Source organism: Mesocricetus auratus, unplaced genomic scaffold, assembly GCF_017639785.1.
Source record: "Mesocricetus auratus isolate SY011 unplaced genomic scaffold, BCM_Maur_2.0 Super-Scaffold_100676, whole genome shotgun sequence".
In the NCBI taxonomy this organism is placed as follows: Eukaryota; Metazoa; Chordata; class Mammalia; order Rodentia; family Cricetidae; genus Mesocricetus; species Mesocricetus auratus.
The window spans coordinates 185,087,798-185,098,416 of NW_024429266.1; positions in this window are offsets into that span (position 1 = coordinate 185,087,798).

Sequence of the window (10,619 nt, forward strand, 5' to 3'; positions counted from 1 at the left end):
ATCAAAATAATAACATGGCCTCAGCCTACCAAGATGGCCTCAATTACAAATGTCTATATAACATATATGTTTATATACATGTATGCACATGTTATATGTGTAACATACATATATATGCGCCCTATACATATATACATATATACACACATATATATGGACACATATCTCCTAGCACACACACACACACACACACACACACACACACATGCATCCCTGGACATCTTGCTGCACCATCTGATCACCAGCAGGGAGTTCTTGCACAGAACAGGACGTGCCTCTGGCTTCTCATTGGGGAAAGAGTAAAGCCAAGCTAACAGAGAGACAGCAGAGCTCTGCATGGAGAGCCAGCTGCTGGAGACCATGTTCTAGCCTTGCTCCGTAGCTCAGAGAAACTGGACATGTGGTTCCTATTTGAATTCCACTTCCTTGGGAAAAAATAATAAGAAAACCTTCCAGTCTAATGCCCTGACCCTTCCCAAAGCCAGGAAAGGGCCCTGCTCTTGGGAAGTGCCCTACAGATTCTCACTCTGTGTCAAAAATAGGAAGACTGTAAATGGAGAAATGGGGTGCAAGCGGAGAGTAAACCCACTGCTGTCCAGGAATTCTGCTATGGGCACTCCTAAATCTGCTAGGGGAACCAGTGGGGGAAGGGTGAGGCCATATTGGGGGCACAAAAAAGGGACGTAGCAATTCCATCTCCTCCTTGTACCCAGATTGTGTCTCGCATAGCTACTTAGGGAAACATGTAAGTGACGAGGTTCTCTGGAGAGACTGGGTGTCAGCAAAGGGAGACATGGAGAAATGCTGGATAAGTCATAAAACCACCAGCAACATCTTACTCATGAGTAGAATTCCACTGCCTACCTGGGATGCCTAGTGAACAGGAACACTCAGTGTGGGTGGAATGGGTAAGAATGGTCTCCATTCAGCGGGCTACATCATGTCCCAATGTGCTTCAGGTGAACTAGCTTCCCCTCTGATCCAGAATCATGCCCATGATCTCTGGAGAGAGAGCAGGCACACTAAGAAGATGGTTTTACCCATCGGTTGAGCTCACACTGCAGTGGGATTATGTTGAAATACTGCACTAGTCATTGCTGTCACTCACCAGCTGAGTGACTGTGGACTTGATCCGTATTCTCTCTGAGACTTAGTGCTCTCATTTTTAATATAAGTATTTTTCTTCTGAAATTAATGCAAAGTTACCTGGATTATTTTATGCAAAATAGGTGTTCATCAACTGAATTGTTGGATGTTTATTATTAAGATTGTTTACTGTTATAATTAACCCTTCCCCTTTGCCTAGAGTTTCCACACTGTTAGGAATAAAATATTTCCATAGAAATCTATAACACAGGGATTGGGGGTTGAGTGACAGTATTCCTTGGGAGTCATGAACAAATGTCTACACACTCCAGATAAGGAGCCAGAGACAGACCAAAGTAACAATCTTACACTGAAGTACAACTTGGTGAACTAATGAGTAGTGTACATAAAGCGTTCCTTGCAGGAGTGTGACTGACTCAAAAGTGAAAACCCTCCCCAACATGAATAATGATAACTCAGAAAAGCTGAAACCCCAGAGCTCTCTGCAAAACTTACAGACAGTTCACAGCTCTAAGAGTCTCTCCCCTCAGCAGTCCTTATTATTAAAGATAAAAAGAGTGGGAGGGGAAATAAAAAAAAAGATAGAAATAGAAAGACCTTGCAAATCTAGTGAGACTTAGGGACTTCCTGAGACTTGTGAATTGTTTGTTCCCTTAGTGTTGAGGAACTTCCCTTTAGAACTTCCTGACTCTGAAGAAGCTTTGCCCTGGATGGGATGTTTCTACATGGAAGAACTGTTACACAGCATCACTGTCCCTGCTTTATCTCTCCCCCTCCACCTTTCTACCTTGGCAGTCTGGTCCACCTGACTGGGAAACTTACAGTTGTCCTTTGAGAGGGTGGTATTTAAATCACTGTGGGATTTTAAGGAAAACTACTCAAGACTAAGATGGAGCAACTCAGTTTCAAATCCTGCCTCTTCCACTTCAGACAAATCATTTCACCACAGTGGCTCCCTATTTTACACCTCTGAAGATGGAGTCACCACAACCCACCACCAGCTCCGCTCCAGGCCAAGAGTCAGTAACTCCTCTCAACAGAAGGACTCCTCTTCCCACTTTGGGCAAAAGTCCTCTAAGAGCTAAAGGTGGCCCTGGGCTGACTAGGGGAGTCAATGACTCGTGATAGAAACATCACTTACTTTTGTTCATAATTAATAGGAGGAAGCTTTATATTTTCCCCAAGTTGGAGAGATGGCTCAGTAGATAAAGTGCTTGCTGTATAAATGTGAGGACCTGAGTTCAGATCCCCAGAATTCACATAAAGCCAAATGCGGTGGCATACATGTACAGTCCCAGAGCTCCTACTGTGAGATACAAGTGAAGACAGGAGACTCCATGAATTCAAACTCAGCTAACCTGGCATATGCAGCAACAAATCAAGAGATCTTGTCTCAGGCAAGGTGGAAGCCAAAAATGACAATTAAAGTTGTCCTGTCACTGCCATACACACTCCATAACATGCACACAGCCAGACTCATACACTCACACACACACACACACACACACACACACACACACACACACACACACACACACGAGAGAGAGATTTTTGAAAAAGAAAATGAAACAAAAATTTCCCCATAATCTGATGCTGTTTTCTCTCCTTGACAGCCCTAGAAACTCAAAACTTGTCTTCCACTGCTGACTTGTTGGCAGTGACTCACAGTGGCTCCCCAGAGTCGACTGCTTCAATTTTCCCAAGTTTTTAGAGCTGGTTATCAAACTCTTGGTAGTTTGCAATTGGCCAGGGTGGGACTGTCTAGGCTCCAGAAATAAGAGGACATTACAGCCCAGAGCCTCCCCAAGCCAGGGAGCTGTTAAAACAGCACAGCACTTACACCAAGCCCCTGTGGACCTTTCTCCACCCACAATCAGAGCGATGCTATCACATCCTAAGTGCATGTGTGTTGTTTGCTTGCTTCAGACTCCCAGGGCTTCCCATCCCCCACTCCCAGGCAAACATCTGCATTCCCACCTGCCCACATCAGTTTCACCCTGAGTCACCCTACTGGTACCCACCTGAGAGCAGCCTTCATCCCCACCCCTCCACCCCCACCCCTATCCTGCTCACTTAGCTCAACCAGCCACACTTGCATTCTCAAAGCCCTGTGCCACCTCAAGCCCTTACATCTGTTTTTCCAGCTTAGACGATTCGTCCCCGAATCCTTGTGCACAGTCACACAACATTCTAAGGAAAAGTAAAGGATGGGGCGTTCAAAGATGTATTCTGAGAAATATGTCATTGCATGACATTGCTGTGTGAGTACTACCAAAAGCAGACATCCCGACACACAGTGCAGTGTGTGCCCATATTGCAAACATGATGTAGCCTTCTGCTCACATGGCCTTGATGAACAAAGTCACAGGAGATCAGATAAAACACAGGAGAAAATTGTTCCATCATGAGACTTGGTAAACACAAGATGTCTGAGGATGCTGCCGACAAAACTGCATGGTGTGTGTGTGTGTGTGTGTGTGTGTGTGTGTGTGTTAGTATAAATCCACACTTATTTATGGATGCAGGTATACATGTGTGTGGAGACCAGAGAACAACCTTGGGTGTGGTTCCTCGGTTGTCATCTGTTGTTCTTATTGTTCTCCTTGTGTGTTTTGTTCTGATTTGTGTGTGTGCATATATATACATATGTGTGTATGTATACATTTATATGTGTGAATGTGAGCATGTACATGCCATGGCATACATTGGAAGTTGGAGAGCAACCTTGGGTGTTGGTCCTTACCTTCTGTCTAGTTTGAGACCAGACTCTTCATCATTTTTCTACTGTGTATCCTGGGTTAGCCAGTCATTTCCTGTCTTAACCTCAGGTCTTTCTGAAGTAGTACTGGGATTACATGTGTTCATATTGCATGTCCACTTTTACATGAGTTCTGGGGATTTGAACTCAGGAACCCATAAATTCCACAGCAAACACTTTTACTCAATCAGCTGTTTCCTAGGCTCCTGCCTTGGGTTTTGTTTTTGCTTTTGCTTTGAGACAGGGTTTCTCAATGGGACCTGGGTACGATTAGGTGAGACTGATTTGCCAACAAGGCCCAGGGGGTTCTGTCTGTTTCCATCTCCCCAGCATTGGAATTCCAACCATTCACCACCCTTAGATTCTTTACATGGGTTCAGGTCCTTGTAGTTATGTGGCAAGACTTTGCCAACAGAGCCATCTGTCTAGCGCCAGTAAACTTTTTTTTATCAGTAGAAGGATCCCACACTTCAGCAAATGTCAAAGTAAAGTACATACAAAAGCCAGTCACATACTCTTTTAGCATCCTCGTGTATTACCCTAGGCATAGCAGGATGCACTTTACTTCACGCTATCATCAGCTCAGGCAATGTCACAGCAACATCCCTACAGACATGTGAGTCATGTTCCAGCCTGACAGCAAGCAGCTAAGCAACAGGGATATCTCTGCTCCAGCATAGTTTGATAGGACCATTGTTCTTTACAAAGTTTGTTGTTAACCAAGGTGTCACTGTGGTAATGTTTTTTTTTGTGTGCTTTAACAAATAAAACTTGCCTGAAAATCAGAGTGTGAAGCTAGCCACTAGTTAGCCATAGAGGCCAAGCAGTGGTGGCACACACCTTTATTCTCAGCATTCTGGAGGCAGAGGCAGACAGATCTCTGTGAGCTCAAGGCCACCCTGAACTATACAAGATTGAATGTCTAAAAGAGAAACAGAGCCCACACAAAGGTGATCCCAGCACTTGGGATCTCATGCCTTTAATCCCAGCACTCCTGAAGACAGGAGTGATATGGCTGGGTGGAGAGAGGAATATAAAGCAGGAGGAGACAGGACAGCATTGTACTCAGTCTGAGGATTCCTAGAGACAGGATCATCCCTTTGGTCTGAGGATTAGGTAGAGATAAGAACTAGTGGCTGATTGCACTTCTTCTCTGATCTTTCAGCATTTACCCCTATATCTGACTCTGGGTTTTTATTATTAAAGACAATTAGGTTCACACTACATGTCACCGTGTGCTGTGTAACTGTATTCATATTGCTCATATCCATCCTTCTTACTGGTTTCCACTTAAACACTGTCTCTGTGGAAAGATCCTCTTTGGCCATTCTCTAAATAACCTAGTAATTCTTCATCTCATTTATCACTACCTGCCATAAACTTATCTGTAATTCATGACAGTTCTCCTGCCTCAGTCTTCCAAATGTTGGCACTACATGCATGAGTCACCATGCCTTACTAATCTTTAAGAGCTTTGTTGATATGTAATTCACAGGTCATACTATCTGCCCACTTCAAGTGTGTGGTTCAGTGGGTTTTAGTATACCTGGGGCAATTCAACCATTACTGTCAAGCTAAGATCATTTCACCACCACCAAAACACACACTTTCAGCTATCACTCGCAAGGCTCCCAAAGCACTTGCCCCTTACCATCAGCCCCAAGCAACTACTCCTCCATTTCTGTGTGGTTGCTCATTCTGGATAGTTCCTACAATCGGAGCCATGTGATGTATGGTCTATTGCTGATACAGGAGAAACTGGGAGTAATAATTGACATCATAAAGGATCCACTGAAGTTGCTTAGGAAGTATGAAATCACACAAAGTAGAGTTTCTCGACATGAGCACTTCTAGGTTCTCTTATGTAGAAGAACACAATTCTGCCTCACAGCCAGGATGACCCTGGTTAACAGCAGCCTGGGAAAAGCAGCCTAGGTCAACTATGGAGAACCATGTTTTTACACTGTAAACCTCCCCATTTGTCCAACACCTTGGAATTTCTGTCTTCAAAACATGTTTAATTGCTCCAAGTATAACTGGTGGCAGTGAAACTGTATAAGCTGATAGGGATTTCTGTTCAAGGCTGGTTCCCTTTTGTGCATTACCCAGAACTAATTGTGCACTATTTATCCTTTATTAATCTCTAAGTGCTTGGAGTTATTTCACACTGGGAAGCATATTAATACTATAACATTATAACTGGTTTCCCCTCAAGGTCTACTGATTCTGTAGCATGTATCATTAGTTCATTCCTCTTAATGGACAAAAAAAAAAAGAACACCCCATCACTTTTTGTTTATCCCTTAATGGGGAATCAGGTGATTGCTATAGTTTGCCGCTGTGAACAACTCCACTTGCGTTGCATCATGTGCATTTGCACACACATTTTTATGAGGGTGTGTTCCCATTTCTCCTTGGAGTCACACCTGAGAACAGAACTTCTGGGTTAGGTGGAAAGCTCCCGTCTGGCTTCTCAGGAACTGGTAGGAATTGTTTGTCAGGGTGGCTGGACCATCTCACATCCCTGCCAGCACAATGTGAAGGCTCCACTTTCTCTATAGCCCCCGTGCACTGTTGCTATTTTTAGTTCCTAGTATCATCACATGCTAGTGAGTGTGATGTGGTACCTCCTTGTGGCTTTGATTGGCATTTCCCTGGGGGGTTAATGAAATTGAGCATCTTTTCAGCCATTTGAGTATCTTCCTTTACAAACATCTATTTCCATCTTTTGCCCATGTCAAAGAAGTTATTTGTATCTTCTAAATACAAGCCCTAATCAGATATATAATCTGTAATATTTTCTTACATTTTATGGGCAGTCTTGTCAATTAATACACTTTTATAGAAATGTCTTTTCACTAGATAGCACACATAAAGCCCAAATGCTTTTCACTTGATGTAGTCAAACAGACCTGTCTTGTTTTTCTTCTTGTATTAGAGTGGTTGGTGTCATAGCTATGAATCCATTGCCAAGTCCAAGATCCAAAACCTATGTTTTCTTCTAAGAGTTTTGGTTTCATTTGTTGTCACTTGCTTTTTTGAGCCATGACCTCAAAGCAGGCTGGATTTGAACATGCAATCCTCCTGCGTCTGCCTCTTGAGTGCTGCAATCATGGGTGTGAACTATCAAGCTCAATATATCTAAGACTTAGATTCTTGGTACATTTAGAATCAACTTTTGGATACAGTGTGAGGTATGATCCAGACATAGATACCTACCCCGTCATACATGTATTTATTTAGCAACTCTTTTTCTGGGCCTGGGGATGGCTCCATGGGCAATACGCTTGCTGCATGTTGAAAAACAAACAAACAATAGGTGCAGTAGCATACATCTATAATCCCAGCACTCCTGCTGGAAGATGGGAGATGACCACAGGAAAATAAACGCCTGGAAGATCAAGAGCCAGCTATCCCGATACACACAGAGGTGACAACAGGGACACTGTCTCAAGTGAGGTGGAAGGCAAGGACTGATGATCTAGGCTGCCCTCTGACCCCGCATGCTTGAAGGGACTTGGGTGTACCTGCACTCAGTACACATATGAACACACACAATGAAAAAGGAAAATCTTTTCTCTGCTTATCCATCTGCATACCCCAGCTCCACCAGAGAGGGAGTCTCCATTGCCGTGTCTGCCCTCAACACCAAAGCCTGCTTGGCATTTATCAGGCATGCTTTATTTATTGAATAGATGGATGATAATTAGCTCCATAAATGTTATTTACAGTCAGCATTATTTTACATTTTCAACTCCAAGGCTTCCTTGCCTTCACTTCCTGCAATACCATTATTCCTGGTTGTCACCTGACCACCCCATTCTGACCTGTGGAAACAGGTCACCCAGCCCCACCCCAGGGTGTCTGAAGGCTGCTCAGTCCCTGCATTTCTACTCACTGCCTCCTCTCCACTTCTTCTCTTCTGGAAACTTCCTGGCTCCTGAGTCACTCTAGTGTCTGATCTCTATCGATCACCCATTCTTGAGGGGAAATAGCTACCTACCTACTGTCCCTGGAACAACTCCTAGATGCTGCCCTCTCTTGAGGATTGCTCTCATTTGCCTCAGACCTGCTGTGAGAACTCTATGCAGCAGACTGGCCTCATAGGATGATCACTATTTTAAAATGGAACCTGAGGGGGCTGTGGTGATTGGTCAGCTGGTGGAGTGCTTATCTTGCAAGCCTGAAGACTCCAGTTCCATCCTCAGAGTCCACATTTTTAAAAAAAAGTTGAACTTGGGGGCATCTGATGGTAATCTCAGCTCTGGGGAGGTGGATCCAAGGATACCACCCCTGGATCTGCTGGCCAGATGAGCTACCCTACTTGTCTAGCTCTGGGTCTATGAAAAAGATTGTCTCAAAGAGCAAAGGGGTGGGCACATGAGGGAAAAGCCTGAAGTTGTCCTTTGATCTCCATATGTACAAATACTCAAGTGAACACGCATCCACAAAATACATATGCACCCTCATACACATATGCAAGCACATACATGCACACACACAACATACACACACCACACTCATGCACACCACACACATGCAACACCATACACACACCACACACACACACACACACATCACACATCACACACACACACACACACACATGCATTAGGACTAGGGAGATGACTCATCAGGTGAGAGTATTTGCTGTGCAAACATGAGGGTCTGAGTTCAAATCTCTGAATTAATTAACTAGTGGGTATGGGTATGGGCTGGGGGGGGAGTAACAGACAGCAGGCTCATTGGGGCTTGCTGGCTGCCAGCCTAGCTCCAGGTTCAGTGGGAGACTTTCTCTCAAGAGAGTAGAGATCCTCTGGCATCTGCCCACATACACAGACATACACCCCACCACATGGCTTACATAGCACACACACACACACGCATACATTTTAAAAAGCACTTATTATTGTGTGTGTGTGCTGTATATCTGTGGATGCATGTTCACACACGTGGAAGTTAGAGAACAACCTTATAGAGTCAATTCATTCCTTCCATGGGTTCAAGCGATTGAATTCAGTTTGCCTAACTTACATGGCAAGTGTTTATCCACTGAGTCACCATCTCTCAGAATAATTCTCTCAATGGTACGTGAGTCCCAAATGTCATATTCAAACTGCCCAAGGGACTGAAACGTGTTATGACAGCACAATGACCAGAGGCCAGCTCTTCTCCCTGCTGGGTCACCAGTTCAGTCTCAGTAGGCTTTAAGAACACAGACTCATCAACAGCCTGGAACCATGTTACTTGAATTACTAGTCAAAGGAATGTGCCAAGAGTCAGCTCCCTGGCCCTGGATGGAGACATGACATCTGAACTACCCAGGTCATTACTACACAACTATCTAGGAGCTCTAACTAAACCTTACAGGATTACTGTCTAGCAGGAGGCCTTACATACCATCACTGCATGTGTCGGTATCAGCCGGTCCAGGTAGGCCTGTCAATCTCCTGAACCAACGCAAAGCCCTTCAGGAAAAGCTTCTTGTTTTGGAAGCTTTAGAAACAGTATGAGGTGTGCCTCAAATACAGAGTGGCGCAGTGGTCCCTTTGCCGTTGTGCATGTCACCCATGAGGGTGTGCTCAGCTCTGCTCTGGAATAAACTCCACCACCTTCAACACTGTGCTCTTTGTGTGTTGTCTGAATTCTTCCATTGGCGAGGCTAGGATGAAGTCCCGGTGACAGGCGATGTTTGTCTGCACCAGACCTCTGCTGTCCCCCTTTGGGATGCCTTCCCACCTATCCAGACCTCTCCCTGCCACACAGAGCATTTGCCTTGCATCGCAGTTACATTTGGTAATGTCACACACACACACACACACACACACACACACACACACACACACACACACACACTATTCCCCTAATCTCCACTAGTTTTCAGGCTTCAGGATTGGAGGCAGAGATGCTCCACCAGGTCCCCCAGCTAGGAAAGCTGCAATTCTCAGTTTTTAACAATCATGCCTTGCAAACCCTTTCTGTGAGGTCTCTGCTGGGAATTTACCACAAGGAAAAGCGTGACTAGACAAAGTCAAGATGGCCCCGTCACACCAGCAGTGATGAGTCTCTTGCTTCTGAAACAGGGACCTGAGAGGATCTAGTACTGGGCTCCTGCCTTCTGCCTTTCTGTCCTCACCGGCCTGGCCTCTTCTCACACATTTCCCCCCTCCCTTTCCTCCTATCACCCAAGCCAAGCCCTTCCCTCCAAGTAAGCACTCACATCAAAGCACTCTTGTGGCTTCCCTCCCTGGGCAAAGCAGAAATAACTCCTGGCAAGGTAAAAGCTCAGAGCCCTGAGCCGCAATCGTTATTTCAATCTAGTGTATCCTGTTCCTTCTTTCAAACGGCCCCTGGTCCTCGTTTTTGTTTGTTTGTTTGTTTGTTTGTTTGGTTGGTTGGTTGGTTGGTTTTTTTTGCAGCTTGCCTTGAGCCCTAACACTCTGGGGGGAGGGGTCCTCTCTCCTAGTTACCCCATGGGCATCTTCAGAGTGGGGTGTGTTTCTAAGGCCACCTTAAGAGCTGCTCCCTGCCAGTCATTCCCCACAGCTGCAGAGCTCCTCTGAAAGCCTGCTGCAGCTCTCAACAGCTGGACATGTAATGGAGACGGATGTGTCCCTCAGGACATCCCTAAAAGCAGCTCACACCAGTTAATAGTTTCTTCCCACTGCTTTTCCAAGGTAAGGGCTGAGCTGGTGAGAGGGAGAAGACACAATACACTTATTATATCTTTTAAAAAGAAATACATATTCAAATA